Source organism: Adiantum capillus-veneris, chromosome 2 (assembly GCF_014529385.1).
Source record: "Adiantum capillus-veneris isolate H3 chromosome 2, ASM1452938v2, whole genome shotgun sequence".
In the NCBI taxonomy this organism is placed as follows: Eukaryota; Viridiplantae; Streptophyta; class Polypodiopsida; order Polypodiales; family Pteridaceae; genus Adiantum; species Adiantum capillus-veneris.
This window is the reverse complement of record NC_140932.1, coordinates 109723277-109743142: the sequence shown is the minus strand read 5'-3', so window position 1 is coordinate 109743142 and position 19866 is coordinate 109723277.

The following is a 19866-nucleotide window of genomic DNA, read 5'->3' as shown; positions in this document are numbered from 1 at the left end:
CGAGGTAAAGGAGACTTGGTAAAGAATTCCTCCCATGGTCAGTACTTAGAGAATTTGAATGCACCAAACTTACTCTGCGTCCATTCCAGCTTCTCCAAGGACAAGGCTGAATTCCCTCTCTTTGTATTGAAGACACTCTCAAGATATCTAGGAGGCGCGGCCATCATAGATGGAACACGGACAAGGTGATGTATCTAGACAAGCGAGGAGAGGTCCCAATTTTTGATGTAGGGTCTGGCATGTATGGCCTACGCAATTGCTAATTTTTGTCACATGCTACGTATGGTCTAGCTTGTGGAATCACAGACCCATGCCAGTTGCCACAATATGGAAAACATGATCTGTTGAAACAAAAGCAGCCAATCATTCAACTTATAGAAGAGTCCCTGTAGGTTGAGGCATCTGAGAAAATCTAATTGCTCGACCTCAACGTGCTTGCGATGGATGCTGATGACGAAACGCGTCATTCAAAGAGACCAAGGCACAAGGAAGAGGATCCTTCAGATAAGGGCAAGAGGCCAGAAGATTTTTTATCATTTCCAGATGACTATAAATAAATAGAAGGTATCTGTTTTATGCATTGAAGCTAGATTGAGTATGTAACAGTGTCTTGCAATGTACTTTTTTTGTTGCAACCGTCATTCACATTATGAAAAGTTGAAATGATAAGAGTATCAATGTCTTGCCGCATTTTTAATTTTGTTGCAATCATTATTCACAATATGAAAAATTGAAATTACATTGATTCTTCTAGATACATTAAGTTTGGTGTTTGAATCTTGCTATGGCTGAGAGTTATGGCGTAACTTGCAACGGTGTTGTCCAAACCCTTCCCACATGCTGTTTTTGTAGCCGCCAATCCGCATGCTGCCTAGCCATAGACGAGAACTCCCATATCTCCTTTCTTTGCTGTTTTTTGGCTAATCTCATCGCATGGCCAATCTGACTTTGTTTGACTTGTTCCTTGCGATGTGACCTATGCATTAGTTTCCGATACGTCCATTGGTGTAGCTCCTCTAAGCTATTTGCTTTGTCCGCACCACCTCCATGTCAAGTGTGACTGAAATAACCAGTACGAGCTTGGTAGTGGGTTTTTCCATGCCCTGTGTAGACCAAACACCCAAGCTGCCATATTGCCTTGCAAACCAAGGCATGTGATTATAGATAATGTGTTGTGCACAAAGCATGCAGACATTATAAGGATGAATATTCGCAATTCAAAAGATTATCATGTCATCAAACCAATTACGGTACCATGTAGTAAGTAATATGTTGATTTGTCCACGTACTTATGAATGTTTTGTGGAAGGTCTCCACAGATTCTTGGAATTTTTTATTGTTGCCATCAGTCCATGAGTTGAATCGACGGAACTTGAATATTGCGTTCAAGGTTTCCATACCTTCACTTTGCGAGTCCTTGCTGCACCATTGTCTGCATGGTCAACTAGAACATCGTGCAAATTTTTCCACATGTTCTATTGTAATGCTTTCTTTCTTGTGCACTTTGGATTTTGCATTGTTGTCCAATTTTGGGAAGAGAAAGGAAGAGTCGGGCTTTCACACCACTAATGGACAGCTTATTTGGAACATCCCGGTCATTTTTTGATCTCTTCTCATCCTACTCTATCTTAACATGTCTTCTGTGCAAACCCATTTCTGAGAAGGCCGTCTCTAAGGCTGAGATTTCCCTTTACTTCACACAGAGAGGTTGAGTGGTCCATGCAAAACAGATGTAGAGAAACATTAGTTTTTCTACTGTTCTACAAAGTGCATGCATTGTGTATATGTGTACTCTAGATAGTGGGATATCCAAAATGGGTTGAAAGTCAGGGTCGCGCAGATGCCTATCCGGAGCTCTTCTCCAAAATGGTTTATCAAGGATGTGAACCCCTCCCATGCAATACAACCAAGGTCTTTTTCTTGTTGCTCCTTTGGAAATGTTGTACATACATTTCAAGGTTTTTAGGTCTCTAGTCATGTGCCACTCTACATTATAGGATCCCATGCCCTCCACATCCAATTTCTTTCCATTTCTCTGTTCGCTTATTGTTTTTGGTATGTTTGTTTGATGAAAAATCCAATTCAATATATCAAAGTTCTCAATGGGTACCTGAAAGGATAATTTTGAACTTATTATAATGCACAGTTGACAGCGTTCAACTGAAAAATAATGATAAATTATCTTAAACATAACTTCTACGCACCTTGAACGTCGCAAGAAGGAAAATGTTGTGCTCAGATTGCACACTAAAGTTTCAAGGATCATCTGGTCTAATGCTTGCATCCAGAGCTCTATTCATAAGTGAGTGCTTATTTTTTGCAAGCTTCTAATTTAGAGCTTTTTAGGAGAATTTAGAGCTTTTTTTGGTGATGATTATTTTCCATTATGGCACCCATTAACTCTTGAGCTTTCACTTGCAAAAAAAGCATACCTTTGTCGAATCCATTTTAGACCATGTATAGACAATTAGTTGCATTCATAAGGAATGCTATTCAAAATAGAAAATTTCATGGCAAAAAAATTCTTATGATACTGATAGCCGTTTTTTCGGCTCTTTGTAATTGCCACAGTGAGTTACCTCACCCTACCAAAATCACCCAAACACTGTGGCTATCCTTACCATTTCACTGTACATAGGCGTGCGTGAGTCACGAGACTTTTCCCATATCTTCTTAAAAACCCTCAGCTAGCTAGTCACTGGGCTAGGTGAGCCAAAAAAAATAAAAAAAATAAAAAAATAAAAGTATATTATGGCCTCTTTGTGTGTAAATATTTCATTGTATATATGGCCTAAATATAGGGACTTTTTATAATTATTTTGGTATTTTATTTAAATATTTCTACTTAGGTGTGTGTTTTATTAAACCTATGTACACCTTCTTTCATCCTCTTACACCATAATTTTATTTTTTTGCTATACTCTAACCTCATATTTTTCCTTTATACAAATCACTCCCACATTTTCACCCTCACCCTCGTGAAAACAAAAAATTGATTTCTACTCATTGGTACTTTTATTATATTATTTACTTGCATACATTTTCCTCTTTCACCCAAAATAATTCAAGGAGGGACCATATCATATGATTCCAATATCTTTCCATATCCATAACTCCTCCATATTTTTATTATTATTTTTACTCATTATTCTAACACCATGTGCTCATTGAGCTAAAGTCCATGAATAGTCCATACACTGGTCCCACCATGTATATATTTCTTATTTCACCAATAATCCTCCTCCATGCATGGGTCAAGGGCAACTTGAATGCTTTGTATTATAATATGTCAAAGGAGGGGCTCACTCTTGGATGCATTGTACAAATTCAACAAAGGAGGGGACCACTAAAAGACTTTTGCAGGCCTAAAAAACAGGCTTTTTGGTGAGAATTTTGGCACCTATCTCCACTCCGAATTTGGAGCGGTGGTCAAAAGAGAAAATGTAGCCCACGCTCTGAATAATCACCCCAAATGTTTTCATGATTTTTGGAGCTACCAGCTGTGAGCTATGATATTTTTAGTGGACCCCAGTTTTCCCATGCTATGCAGCCACACTCTCTCTTCCACTTTATCATTTCCCTCTTTCACACACACTTCTCCACTCATCATCCCCATCTCTCTCACCACTCCTCTCTGCACACTACTCACCTTCTCCTCAACCTTGAAGAATAAGAGAAACCATGGTGAACTCATACCTCCCACACACAATTCCATTCCAAAATTGACCACCTAGTCTCATTTTTCCTCCTCCAAATTACCCATATCTATCAAAAAACCACAAAATTCAGCCTCTTCTCTTAAAAGACAGCATCATGGTGGTTGATTACTCAGCTTCAATTACCTTGTCTCTCAAGGAAGGTCAAGAGTGGAGAAAAAATGTACCGTCAAAGCTAGTGGACCGTCAACAAGCGTCAAAATTGGCCCTACTCAAGACACTTGGAGCATCAACTTTGTAAGAAATCCACCTTTTCTTACCTCTTAAGAGTTTTTCTTCCTTATTTGTATCCTACATGGATACTCCCATTGTAAATATTCAATTCCATTTGTAAATTAATACTAACTCTACTAACACTAACCCACTATGAAAAGTCCTATCACCTCCATTTCTCTCCTCTCTCTTTCTCCACCAACTTCTTGATAATTCCAAGCAAAAGAAATTAGATAAATTGCTGAAAATCTAACCCAACCATGGTTAGAGGAGTAACCCTAGCCTTCAAAATTGCTATTGAGGCGGTCCGGGGCGGGCAACAAGAGAGGCGACCTCTAAACACCCCTCAAGGCTCCCGTGCTGCTCAATTGCGGCTGGGGCAACCACAAGCACATCGGAACAACAAACCCACAGCCAAACACAAACAAGATAGGGGTACCACCTAGTTAGGGTATGAGAACTAGGACGCAAGAGAGATTTTGGCACAACCAAGAAGATGCACCACACAACACACACAAGCAACCTCACACCAAGACACACATGAAATGGACCAGAGAGAGCTAGAGCAAAGGGAAGAGAGAGAGGAAAGGATCTTGCGTAATACCTTATTTGTGACTTGCAAATGGAGATGGTTCGTTATGATGCTATCGTAGAACTTGTACAAAAATCACTCAATGCTTAGTGATTGCTAATCATTGTCAAAACACACACACTGTCTTAGGGTGTGGGAGACCTCTCACCACAATACCCTCTTACAATGGACTCAAAACTGGCAATGAAAAACACACTAAAACACTTTCTAAAATCAAGATCAACCGATAAAACTCAAAATACACAAGTCACCTTGAATTCACCAAACCGTATTGCACAAATGGAAGGACGAAGATTTGAACGTCGAATCACGCCTTTGATGCACCAAACCTCAATTTATTGATGATGAAGGAGCATGTACAATAGTGGTTTTGAGATTTGTGGAACTCACGCTCTCTCACTTGCAATGTGTAGCTTGAAGGCTTCTCTCACACCAAGAGTGAAGCTCACAAGTGGTTGCTACACCTAAGTCTCTCCTCACGCATAGAGTGTTGAGGTGCTATGTGAGATATTGGAGGTTGTTTTGCAAGAAGGAGAGGGGCCTATTTATAGGTTGGAGACCCCTCATTAGGATTATTGGAAATCCTAATTTACAAGCTAACAAATCAAGATTATGATTTTTTTGAATATCAAAACATTGTGGGCCTTCTTTGTCTGCTTGAGTCATGGGTGTGGGCTCAAAAGAGAGCATTATTGATGGTAGATAAGGTGAAAGTAAGTAAGGAGAGAGAGAGAGAGAGAGAGAGAGAGAGAGAGAGAGAGAGAGAGAGAGAGTTACTATACACATGTCTTGAGGTGAGGTGTCTTTTATGGTTAGGTCAATGGCTATTTTGTGTTAGTATGTTAGTGGTTAGTGTTAGTAATCCCTAGAAAGTTAATGATATATTTACAATGGGTAGAATGGGTGGGATGGTTGGAGTAAGATGGTTGAATGAAGTGAACAAATCCTTGTGATGGTGAAGCTTGAAGAAGTTTTGGACTTACTTGTGTAGGTTCTCAAAATGACCATCGATCTTCTTCTTCGTCTTCTCTTCTTTACGCCACCGCTGCCAAGGTTGATCATCATGATGAAAATGGTAATTCCGTTGATGAGATCTTTTGATTTGCAGAGGTTAAGCATGGTACACATACTGAATTTATGTATATATATAAGGAGTAAGATGGAATTGTACTTTGGAGATAATAGAGAGAGGCATAGAGATGGTGTATGTACATGGAGAGCTCATATGAGAGCTATGGGAGTAAGTGGGGAGGTTAATGGTGAAGAAGGTGAGAGAAACCATTGAAGGTGCAGGTTTGAGTGAGGGATTGAGAGAAATGTGTGTGTGTGTGTGTGTGTGTGTGTGTAGAAGTGTGGAAAGAGGTGAGAGAAGACTATGGGCTACTTGTGAAAAAAGTGGGCAGACTGGGGTCCACTCAAAAAATCATAGCTCACCGCTGGTAGCTCCAAAAATCATGAAAAAATTTGAGGTGATTATTCAGAGCGTGGGCTACATGTTCTCTTTTGACCACTGCTCCAAATTCGGAGTGGAGATAGGTGCCAAAATTCTCACCAAAAAGCCTGTTTTTATGCTTGCAAAAGTCTTTTAGTGGACCCCTCCTTTGTTGAATTTGTACAATGCATCCAAGAGTGAGCCCCTCCTTTGTCATATCATAATACAAAGCATCCAAGTTGCCCTTGACACATGCATGGAGGAGGATTATTGGTGAATAAAGAAATATATACATGGTGGGACTAGTGTATGGACTATTCATGGACTTTAGCTCAATGAGCACATGGTGTTAGAATAATGAGTAAAAATAATAATAAAAATATGGAGGAGTTATGGATATGGAAAGATATTGGAATCATATGATATGGTCCCTCTTTGAATTATTTTGGGTGAAAGAGGAAAAGGTATGCAAGTAAATAATATAATAAACTTGACCAATGAGTAGAAATCAATTTTTTGTTTTCACGAAGGTGAGGGTGAAAATGTGGGAGTGATTTGTATAAAGGAAAAATATGAGGTTAGAGTATGTACATATTGGCAAATAAAAAATAAAAAAAATAAAAAAATAAAATAATTATGGTGTAAGAGGATGAAAGAAGGTGTACATAGGTTTAATAAAACACACACCTAAGTAGAAATATTTAAATAAAATACCAAAATAATTATAAAAAATCCCTATATTTAGGCCATATATACAATGAAATATTTACACACAAAGAGGCCATAATATACTTTTATCTTTTTATTTTTTTAATGTTTTTATTTTGGCTCACCTAGCCCAGTGACTAGCTAGCTGAGGGTTTTTAAGAAGATATGGAAAAAGTCCCGTGACTCACGCACGCCTATATACAGTGAAACGGTAGGGATAGCCACAGTGTTTGGGTGATTTTGGTAGGGTGAGGTAACTCACTGTGGCAATTACAAAGAGCCGAAAAACGGCTATCACTATAAAAGGAGGGTGTAGCTAGCATAAAAGGGGGAAGCCATAAGCAAGAGCACTATGCTATAGCTTGAGAAGCCAAGCTCAACCTCTCTAGAAGGAGCTCTTGAGTGGAAGCTCATTGTCTTATGCATGTGCATGTGTTGTAATAGGGGATTAGCAAGGGAAATCTATGCCATTGTAAGAGAGAGAGTGATCATTCAATTGAGAGTAGGAAATCTATCATTTCTCCTACTAGTGTAAGCCCAACATTCGCTGAATCAAGGAGGGTGGATTTGGACTAATCTTGGATATTTTGTCTCCCTTCCAACGTGAAGTAATGGACAACAATGATGCGTAAGTGTCTTGTTTTTTTTTTTTTTAAGTTCTTGATAGCTTGTCTCTGGTGTTGTCATCAATCTAGCCATAAATCCCACATACTGTAAGAGGGCGACAGGGTGGAGAGGACTCCCCTGGCCTTAAGACAGTGATTGGGGTGGCTTTTCTAGTGATGTGTTGTGGTGAAATTTACGCAAGCTATGTTGAACAAGTACTAATCTCACTTTGATTTGTCATGACAGATTTGTAAGAAGGTATTAATGCAACAAGCACCCCCTCCCCCTTTCTCTCTCTTTCTTAAATATATAGTTGTGTTTGCTTGATCATCGCCGATACGTTTCAAAGCAGCCCGAGCACTATCTCTTCTCTCTCTCTCTCTCTCTCTCTCTCGTGTTTTAGTGTGTGAGAGTATTCCATTGGTGTTAGGGTTAGTGTAATTCCTTGCTTGTTTGTGGGTTGCTCTAACGATTCTCCTCTTTTGCGTCCTAGTTCGCTCTTAAACTAGGTGGTGCCCCTTGTGTAGTTGGGATTTGGCGGTGGGTTTGTTGTTTTGGTTTGTGTTGTGTTGTGCCCCAGCCCCATTGAGCAGCACGGGAGCCTTGAAGGGTGTTTAGAGGCCACTCTTCTTGTTGCCCGCCCCGGACCGCCTCAAATTGGTGCCCCCACTGAGGACGGCTTGTGTATTTTTGTGTAGAATCAACCTTTAGCATAGTCAAGTAGTTTGCATGAATCACGAAGCTTTGTATGATCTCTTCATTCCCATTGCAAGGCAAAAGGTACACATAATTGTTAGTACTAAGTTGCAATTTCAACGTGTCATTCGTAGAATTTTAGGTCCTCTTAGGTTGGCCGAGATAAACGCTTCAGTAAATCCTTTTATTTTGCCTCTCATTAGGTACGACCTTAGTTTGGACGTCTATATTTTTGTTTTGTTTTAAGCATTAGGACATGCATAGGCCATGGATAATGGCCCAGGAATAGAGTTTTTTCCCTTTCATTTTACTCCACACATTAGAATAAACGTTGCAATTAGTAGAAAGATCCATTTTCAACAACGAATGGTGTTCATGTTTGGTGCCCAAAGAGCAGGAGAAATTCTTGCATCACCAAACCCTGTCATTCTACCTCTCATCAACTACCACACTTCTTTTGATGTACATGTGTTCATTTTATTTTAAAATGAAGTGCAGCCCGGCAAAGTAGTGTGTATGTTTGTTTTTTCTTTGTCCAAGTTGTTACAAGAAACAAAAAAACGATCATTTGTTCTAACTGGGAATGTGTGTGCAGTGAAAGTTCAATCCTTAGAGATCTAGCTCTATTACCAATTGAGTTGCAGGAGCAAGTAGTAAGGCGTCTCCCTCATAACAAGAGGTGGTGAAGTTAAGACGGAAGGTCCTACGCGTGGATTCCATTTTCCTCTTGTTGTTGGGCACTAAGGAAGACCGCGCATTCATCCAACTAGTGTGTGCCCTAAGATTGGTAAATAGAGTGAAATTTGGCGTTTGGCGAGTGCATTTCACCATTGAGGAAGACTCTTCAGGAAACTTGCGGTCAGAGTTCATGCTTCATAGACTCACATTTGTTGAATTTTTCCCTCATTTGCGTCTTATTAATAGTCTTCCTTTCGCTTTCAACAAAGGAGATAGGGAGCTATTCAGAGCTTGTCTTAATAAAGAGAGCATAGAGAAGATTGCAAATTTGTATAAATTCTCATCCTTCTCTACTTTCTATGACAATTTGTTCATAGAGACATTGTAAATCTCTTTATGCTTTTGAATGATTTAACCATAACCCTAAGGAGTTTTTGTCCAGGAATTTTGTAGCACAAGTGGAGTCTTTAAATCTTGCAAACTTGATTGGACTTGATGAGGATGTTCTTTATGAAATTGTGAGAAGGTTGCCTCACTCCGACTGTGTGGAACTCGAAGGAAAGGAGCTCCTAGTCAATTGCTACTTTCTCACGGCCTTCGACGAGCATGAAGATCTAGTTTTTATACAAACCGCTTGTGCATTGGGAATTGTAGAGGAAGTGCAATTTATCACTTGGGACGTGGTTGCTCTTTTGGATCCAGAAAAGGAAGTTCTAGAGATTTCTGTTTATCGCCTTAGCTTTGAAGAATTTCAACCCTTCTTAGAGCTCATCAATAGTCTACCCTTTTGTTTTGATCAAACAAATCGAGACCTTATTGAAGCTTGGATAGCTGAAGAAGAAAACCTAGAGTGGTATTTTCTCACTTCTTCATTTGCAGGCGAGTGGTTCTAGATCTCTATTGTATCCCTTATTGTAACTCGTATTGTAATCTTTCATAATAATGGAGAGCCAACGCCAAATGTCTGGATATCCTCTTTTGTTTGGAGAGCCTGGAGAGGATGCAGAATTATTTTTAGCAAATTTCAAGATGTCTTGCCGTATCAAGAGGATAGTAACCGATCAAGAACGTGTAGAAATGTTTGAGGTGGTCCTTAGGAAAGATGCTAGTACTTGGTTTGACTCTTTGCCTGAGGAAGTTAAGGGGAATTACACAGAAGTTTTGAATCGTTTTAAGAGATACTTCTTTGATCCCCAAAACACTCAAAAACTATGGCAAGACATTGTTTCTCATAAGCAAAAAGACTTAGATGACTACTACTTGTACAAGCAAGAGTTTCTACGTCTTTGGGCTCTATGGATACGAAATGTTACTAACCCTGGTGATGGTGCAGAATTTTTAAAGAAGGAGAGGTTCATAGCCGGACTCTTTCCTGACCTTAAGGTAAAAGTTGAGGCGGGTGCACCTGCTACTTTTGATGCAGCTGAAACTAGGGCTGCTGAGAAGTATAGGAAACTCAAGTGCTTAAGGGGAGAGGTTCCAATAGAAGGTCTTAGACCCAAAGGTAAGTCACAAGCATCAACATCGAGGGAGCTTCCTGAGGTAACGGCGGAAGTAATAGAGAAGTTAAACGAATCTTTAAGCAGCCTGTCAATTCACCTTGCACAAGCTGTAGGTCCAAAGGGACAAGCAAAGAAGTCTGAAGAGCGAGATCCACGACCTAGGAGAGTCTTGCAATGTTGGAATTGCGGAGAGTTTGGACATGGGATGTATAATTGTCCTTGGCCCCGTGGGGAGCCAGGGAGGCCTAACTTGAATTACCCAGTGATGAATGCAGGTGAAGGAACTGGTCAACAACCAAGGCTTCTACAAAGGCCAAATGGACCAAGACCACCTCCACAAGGGGTAGAAGGAGTTCCACCTTTGCCAGATCCAAATGTGCATGTGGTAGAGGTGACAAATTCAAATGAGGTTGACATGGAAGCCAATGGAATTAAGCGTGGCCGAGGAAAAGGTAAAGAGAAAGAAGGAGTCACATCACAGAGTGACCATGGACAAGGCAAGAAGGCAAAAGAGACCAAGGAAGCTAAGAGGACTCGACGTCGTATCAATCTCCAAGACTTCCCTCTTGGACATGGTATGGCTCCGTACAACTTGTTGGAAGACATGAGAGGTAAGGGTCCTGATATTTCATGGCCTCAATTTCTTGCATTATGTCCACAAGTTAGGAGGGATTTAACAAGGGCAGTTAGCACTAGGAGAAAGGTAAAAGAGAGTATGCCTGTTGTAAAAATTGCACAAGCTGAAATGAATGAGGACATTACACCGGTGCTAGACTGTTACATCAAAGGGAGATTGGTTAGGAAAGGTCTAGTGGATGGGGTGCACAAATTTGCATCATGACAGAGGGACTCATGCAAAAACTAGGCATGCACATCCATGAGACACCTGAAATTAGGGTCAAGATGGCAAACAATAGCAAGGCTAGGTGCGTAGGCATTTGTAAAAATGTTTTTGTGGAGGCCTTTGGCATTAAGAAGGCAGTGGATTTCTATGTCATGTCTACCAAGGGAAATGGTTACCCATTTATCCTAGGAAGACCATGGCTAATGAAAATGCGAGCTTTGCAGGATTGGGAGAGTGGAAAGCTAATTTGCAGGAATGAAAATCACAAGAAGGTTGTCTTTGACATGAAGGAGCAACGCCAAGAGGAGCTCCATGAAGAATCATCTCAAAGTGAGACGGAAGAAGGTTGGACCGATAGCACTTCAGAAGAAGAAAGTAGCGGCAGCATTACTGAAGAGGAGTCTTCCATCGAAGTCATGGGGGTAAGGTTTAAGCCAAGCAACCAGGAGACCTCTTGTCAAGGCTTGGAGGAGGTAGGTCCTCAAGAGAACGAAGGTGATCAAGATGAAGGGATGTTGGAAGGTATGCTATCAACAACACTTACAAAGGATGAAAGAGAGGAGTTCAAATGTGTGCTAAGGAAGTTTCCTAGGCTTTTTGCGAAAGACTACACTGACGTGCGTGGAGTAGATGTTGTTCAACACAAGATTGAGTTGAAGCCAGAGGCCACACCTAAGGCTCAAAAGCTACGAAGGCTAGGAGTCATTAAAGAGCAGGCTCTACTCAAGGAGGTAAGAAAGCTTCTAGCAGCAGGTTTCATTTATCCAGTGGAGAATTCAGAGTGGGTCTCTCCCGTTGTTGTCACTCCTAAGAAAAACGGAAAGTGGAGGGTGTGTGTGGATTACCGTCCACTCAATGAGGCAACAAAAAGAGACCACTTTCCCCTCCCATTTCAAGATGAGATACTAAATGAGGTAGCTGGTCATGAGAGGTACACTGTGTGTGATGGCTACTCAGGCTACTTTCAAATAGGTATCGCATTGGAAGATCAATTGAAAACAACCTTTATCACTCCTTGGGGTTGTTATGCTTTTAGAGTCATGCCATTTGGTCTGACAAATGCTCCTGCAACATTCCAACGTTTCATGAACATGGTGTTTCAAGCATTCTTTGGAAAGTCAATTAGGGTGTTCATTGATGATTTCTGCATTTATAGCTCAAAATCATTGCATCTACAAAGGGTAGAAGAAGGTTTAAAGAAGCTCTACGACATGGGAGGTCAACTCAACCCCGACAAGTGCCACATAGCTGAGGATGAAGTGATCTTGCTCGGTCACAAGGTTTCCTATAAAGGCATTGAGGTGGATCCTTCGAAGGCAAAGGCTCTTATTGAGCTCCCATCACCGAAGAGTCTTAAGGAGGTCATCTCTTTCATTCAGAAGGTGAAGTATATGTCACGCTTCATTCACTTAGCCTCGGAGTTGCTTCATCCTTTGCAAAAGTTGACACAACAAGTAGAATTTGCATGGTCTGATGAGCTTGAAGAGTATTTTTGTAACATTAAAGTCATTTTGTCAGAGCTACCAACACTCATGCCTCCTTGTTGGGAGTACACATTCTTTGTTAGCTCTAGTGTTGGAAGGGAAACAATTGGTGCTGTGTTGCTACAACAAGATCCCCACAGTACAAGGATGCGACCCATCTACTTTGCTAGTAGGGTCATGAATGCTTTGGAGAGAGACTACACAGAAGCAGAACTCATGATGCTTTCTCTCATGTTTGCGGTGAGAAAGTTTAGATCCTACTTACTACTAAAACCTTTTGTAATTCTCACTGCAGAAAATTTGTTCCCTTGGGTGTCATCTCAAATGAATCTTAGTACTAGGATCTCAAAGTGGATTATGGATTTGCAAGAGTTCCAATACTCTTTCAAGGTAGAAGATAGTGTGCGTGCACAATTGGCAGGGATTCTCACTTATAGGGTACATGAGAAGGAAATTAAGGTGCCTCAAGTAAAGACCCTACCATTGCCACCACCAAAAAGTATTCCCAATGCTTTTACCTTGTTCTTTGATGGAGCTTTTCGACGAGCCACAGGAAAAGCAGGGGGAGGGCTAGTGTTGCTCAACCCAAGTGGAGAGGTGGTCATGAAAGAGAAGTTCAATCTACCAAGTTCAGCTAGCAACAATTAAGCAGAATATGACACTCTACTTCAAGGTTTGAAGATGTGCATTGGCCAAGGGATACAACGCCTCATGGTAAAGGGAGATGCACTTCTCATTGTTAAACAGATTTTAGGCATTTGGGCATGCAAGAATGAGAGCTTACGGACAAAAGTTCATGCCATTCGTAGATTGTTTAATCAATTTGAAGAAGTGCAACTATATCATATTCCTAGGAAACAGAATGAAGATGCTGATTTACTTGCACAACAAGCCGTTGCATGTGTAAAGAAAGAAGTGCAGGTCATCATGGTGGCGGCTGCTGTGAAGCAACCGAGGTACCAGGGATTGGAGTCATTGGCTCCCATCATTGGCTACATTTTGGAGGGTGAGTTCCACCAGACTTCACAAAAGCTCAGAAGAGGAGACTCATGAAGAAGGCAAGCGTATATCTCTTCCTAGAAGGCTCCCTCTATCAAAGAGGGAAGGATCAAGTGTGCAGACGAGTACCAACTATCAAGGAAATTCCATCCATTCTAAAAGGTTTGCATGAAGAGGCATGTGGTGGTCATTTTGCCCAAGAATTAACTGTGAAGAAGATTTTGTTTTCGGGGTATGTTTGGCCAAGTTTGCATGTGGATGTTCAACATTGGTGTAAAAGCTGTCACACTTGTCAGATAAATGGAAATAGAAGGTTGGTGCATGGCCCGAGGCAAATAGTGCTTGCAAATGGACCCTTTGAAAAGTGGGGCATTGATGCTATGGGTCCTTTGCCTAGGACAAAAAATGGTAAACTCTACATTCTAGTGGCTGTAGACTATATGACTAGGTGGGTGGAAGCACAAAGTGTGGCAAAGGTAAATGAGAAGACAGTGAGCAAATTCGTCTACACTCACATTTGTTGTAGATTTGGCACACCTTTGGAGATTGTTTCTGATAATGGTCCAGGGTTTAGAAAAGGATTGCTCACAAAAGTTTGTGAAGAGCTTCACATTCTACATCGTCATAGCACACCATACTACCCACAGTCAAATGGTTTGGTGGAGAAGGCTAATGGTGTCATTGCAGGAATCATTAGAAAGATGGTGCAAAACAAGACAAAATTATGGGATAACTTCTTGGATGGTGCCTTGTGGGCATATCGAACCACATATAGGGAAGCCACGGAGTTCACACCATTTCACTTGGTCTATGGTCAAGAGGCTTTGCAGCCTATCGAGCTCAACATTCCAACAATGCGACTTCATGGCAAAGGAGCACAAGATGATCAAGAGGTATGGATGGATCGACTTCTTACGCTAGTGGAGCTTGAGTGGAAAAGAGAAGCAGCATATGAGTGCTACAAGAGGAAAGCCACACAAGTGAAAGAAACGCACGACAAGAAACTGAAGGACAAAGGCATCAAGGAAGGAGAGCTTGTGCTAAGGTATGACAATCGACTTGACAATCGTTTTGATGGCAAGTTTGAAACAAGATGGCAAGGGCCATACATAGTCAAGAAGGCTTTCAATTCAAGTTACTATCAGCTTATGGACTTGAATGGTAAAGAGCACTCCAGGAAAGTAAACGGGTATCGCTTGAAGCCCTATTTGAGTCGCCTTCTACCAAAGGATCTACCAAAGATCTGTCCAAAGGCCGCTGTCTTATGTAAGTATTGTTACATGAAGCATGAGTGTAACTCCAGCCAAAATTCTGAGGGGCCAAACAATGAAGATCTCGTCAAGGACTCTGAAGCACTCTCTTTGGAAAAGATGCTCTATGATAGTACATGAATATACCATCATCCAGGGGGAGGGCTAATGATAGCCTTTTTTTCGGCTCTTTGTAATTGCCACAGTGAGTTACCTCACCCTACCAAAATCACCCAAACACTGTGGCTATCCTTACCATTTCACTGTACATAGGCGTGCGTGAGTCAAGGGACTTTTCCCATATCTTCTTAAAAACCCTCAGCTAGCTAGTCACTGGGCTAGGTGAGCCAAAAAAATAAAAAAAATAAAAAAATAAAAGTATATTATGGCCTCTTTGTGTGTAAATATTTCATTGTATATATGGCCTAAATATAGGGACTTTTTATAATTATTTTGGTATTTTATTTAAATATTTCTACTTAGGTGTGTGTTTTATTAAACCTATGTACACCTTCTTTCATCCTCTTACACCATAATTTTATTTTTTTGCCAATATGTACATACTCTAACCTCATATTTTTCCTTTATACAAATCACTCCCACATTTTCACCCTCACCCTCGTGAAAACAAAAAATTGATTTCTACTCATTGGTTACTTTTATTATATTATTTACTTGCATACATTTTCCTCTTTCACCCAAAATAATTCAAGGAGGGACCATATCATATGATTCCAATATCTTTCCATATCCATAACTCCTCCATATTTTTATTATTATTTTTACTCATTATTCTAACACCATGTGCTCATTGAGCTAAAGTCCATGAATAGTCCATACACTAGTCCCACCATGTATATATTTCTTATTTCACCAATAATCCTCCTCCATGCATGGGTCAAGGGCAACTTGAATGCTTTGTATTATAATATGACAAAGGAGGGGCTCACTCTTGGACGCATTGTACAAATTCAACAAAGGAGGGGACCACTAAAAGACTTTTGCAGGCCTAAAAAACAGGCTTTTTGGTGAGAATTTTGGCACCTATCTCCACTCCGAATTTGGAGCGGTGGTCAAAAGAGAAAATGTAGCCCACGCTCTGAATAATCACCCCAAATGTTTTCATGATTTTTGGAGCTACCAGCTGTGAGCTATGATATTTTTAGTGGACCCTAGTTTTCCCATGCTATGCAGCCACACTCTCTCTTCCACTTTATCATTTCCCTCTTTCACACACACTTCTCCACTCATCATCCCCATCTCTCTCACCACTCCTCTCTGCACACTACTCACCTTCTCTTCAACCTTGAAGAATAAGAGAAACCATGGTGAACTCATACCTCCCACACACAATTCCATTCCAAAATTGACCACCTAGTCTCATTTTTCCTCCTCCAAATTACCCATATCTATCAAAAAACCACAAAATTCAGCCTCTTCTCTTAAAAGACAGCATCATGGTGGTTGATTACTCAGCTTCAATTACCTTGTCTCTCAAGGAAGGTCAAGAGTGGAGAAAAAATGTACCGTCAAAGCTAGTGGACCGTCAACAAGCGTCAAAATTGGCCCTACTCAAGACACTTGGAGCATCAACTTTGTAAGAAATCCACCTTTTCTTACCTCTTAAGAGTTTTTCTTCCTTATTTGTATCCTACATGGATACTCCCATTGTAAATATTCAATTCCATTTGTAAATTAATACTAACTCTACTAACACTAACCCACTATGAAAAGTCCTATCACCTCCATTTCTCTCCTCTCTCTTTCTCCACCAACTTCTTGATAATTCCAAGCAAAAGAAATTAGATAAATTGCTGAAAATCTAACCCAACCATGGTTAGAGGAGTAACCCTAGCCTTCAAAATTTCTATAAAAGGAGGGTGTAGCTAGCATAAAAGGGGGAAGCCATAAGCAAGAGCACTATGCTATAGCTTGAGAAGCCAAGCTCAACCTCTCTAGAAGGAGCTCTTGAGTGGAAGCTCATTGTCTTATGCATGTGCATGTGTTGTAATAGGGGATTAGCAAGGGAAATCTATGCCATTGTAAGAGAGAGAGTGATCATTCAATTGAGAGTAGGAAATCTATCATTTCTCCTACTAGTGTAAGCCCAACATTCGCTGAATCAAGGAGGGTGGATTTGGACTAATCTTGGATATTTTGTCTCCCTTCCAACGTGAAGTAATGGACAACAATGATGCGTAAGCGTCTTGTTTTTTTTTTTTTAAAGTTCTTGATAGCTTGTCTCTGGTGTTGTCATCAATCTAGCCATAAATCCCACATACTGTAAGAGGGCGACAGGGTGGAGAGGACTCCCCTGGCCTTAAGACAGTGATTGGGGTGGCTTTTCTAGTGATGTGTTGTGGTGAAATTTACGCAAGCTATGTTGAACAAGTACTAATCTCACTTTGATTTGTCATGACAGATTTGTAAGAAGGTATTAATGCAACAAGCACCCCCTCCCCCTTTCTCTCTCTTTCTTAAATATATAGTTGTGTTTGCTTGATCATCGCCGATACGTTTCAAAGCAGCCCGAGCACTATCTCTTCTCTCTCTCTCTCTCTCTCTCTCTCTCGTGTTTTAGTGTGTGAGAGTATTCCATTGGTGTTAGGGTTAGTGTAATTCCTTGCTTGTTTGTGGGTTGCTCTAACGATTCTCCTCTTTTTCGTCCTAGTTCGCTCTTAAACTAGGTGGTGCCCCTTGTGTAGTTGGGATTTGGCGGTGGGTTTGTTGTTTTGGTTTGTGTTGTGTTGTGCCCCAGCCCCATTGAGCAGCACGGGAGCCTTGAAGGGTGTCTAGAGGCCACTCTTCTTGTTGCCCGCCCCGGACCGCCTCAATACCTAAAAGAATTTGCACTCAATGGAGTGTTAATCATTATACACAGATACAATTGGATTCAAGTCGAAAAACCTTAACTAATCTTATCTATTATTCCTATAACAAAACTTTTTACAGTCATCTTTGATCATACAAGGATTGGCACCAGACATGTGTTATGATTAGCAAATTAAATGTCATAAACCATTGTTGTAAGTGCTTAGTTGTACACTCTATTAAATTAGTATTCACATGACCAAGATACTACTTTTGTAATAATAATCAAGGGAAAACTACCAAGATGCAATTGTAACTACATGTGCATCTACCACGCTTGGAAGGAGAACACCTTGGACTAGTAGTGGTCTAAACATCACCTCTATTGTGTCATTCACAACCAAGCTGTCCCTTCTTATATACCATGGAAGTTCACTCTATGTTCTCCATGCTATGGACTAGGTTGTGAGTGTACTAAATAAAGCCAAATTGTTAGGAACTATTGCGTAAAGGGAATTTAGTGACTTTGGAGATAGGACCCAAAATTGAGAGATGGAAGCGAGTTTTGTTCACTATAAGAGATAATGTGCATGCAATATTTTGTGGTGTTTCTATCTTCATCTCTCTCTACACTCTTTATTTCTTTCGACCCCCTCTAGCAAGATGCACAAATGTGAGCTCTCTCCTCTCAACAACAAGTCTTACCCATACATGGTATGTGGAGACTTGTCTTGATGCTACATACCCTTAATAAAACTACTCAATTAATTCAAGTTTCCTACAAAAGTGGTGAACACACCGAGGAAAAATCACAACCCTTTAAAAAAATAGGAGCCCCTTTATTGTTTACTACCTTTATTTGTTCATTTTATTTCATCTCTCATATATGACTCAACATTCAATAAGGATATTAGGCACTTTTGACACCATTATACTAGGGAGGTACCAAATTGATAGTAATCTATTTTAGCCTATTTTAGGATGTAGAGAAAGACTTTACCTATCTTATGTGATCAAAACCATTGAACAATATATATTTTCCTTATGGATCAAAAAGAGTGCATATAGAACATGGTTTGGAAAGTAAAATCTTAGAAATGTTTTCGTAAAATCTTAGTACATGTGATATCAACAAGCATTTCTTAAAATCTTAGTACATGTGATATCAACAAGCTTTGTATTTTTCCATGTGATTTAGCAGTAGCCCAAGCCTTGGATAAATAAAAATTGTGAAGCTATGTTGCACAAAAATACAACAAAAATGTACTATCATCAAGCATATGTCCTTGGGGGTTGAATGTAGGGTTTTGAATATTGGCAAGAATGCACAAGTTGGGGGTTGAGCAAACTCCTCTTTACATACAACAAAATCAAAATAAATACAAGAATATTTTACTAAATTTTGAGTGTATGTAAAGGTCAGGAGTGGGCCTACAACACTCTAGAGGATATTTATACATTTAAAAATACATTGTACATATGCTATCTTAGCTCAAAAAAATAAATACCTCCTAGTGCATACCCTACACATGTAATGCATCATAAAAAACAACATTTTAATAACAACAAAATTCTCCTAAGGTACTAGAGGCATTAAAAGAAGGTATACCTATATATAGGAGCACTATCTAGTGTCACACCTAATTTAAAGAATTACCAAGTGTGACCTTGGTGGGTTCCACTGTACATTCATGATAATCTACCAAGTGAATTTGATAGAAAGGGTTTTGATCTGTTTTTCAAATTTCAAACAATTTAGAGAAGATACTATAGAAACTTGGTGTTAATATAATGGATCCCTCGAGAGTGTGACACATGTTATCAGGCCTCATACCTCTCATCACAGTGTTTACAAATTAAAAGGGTAATTGGGCATACTTGAAATGCACATATTGGACAAGCATAAGAATAGACTTGTTATATGAAAGTGTAGAGAAATTTGGTCAAAACAATCCTAAAATTATTTAAACAAGTACAAATCAAGTGGTCTCTATATAACAAGTGCTCTTAGAAAAATAACAATTTTTACATTGTAGGAGCACTTCCAAGAGACCTCAAAAATATATTGCATAACTGTTGAACAAGAAATAATAGTAAAGACTTGGGTCAAAATGTTTAGAGTCTGTGAGTCAAGACGTAATATATAAGGCCTTGATTACAATGAGAGTATGCTAGCTAAGATCCTCTGCAGTTGTGTTCATTCACGATATCATTGGCTACTCATTTAGGGGTGTGTCCAAACCTACCATGGTTGTGCTAGATTCTTTGCTATTGTGTAGCTTAATCCGATTCATTTGTCTATAAGTTGTGTATAACCAACTCCATACTCAATTGC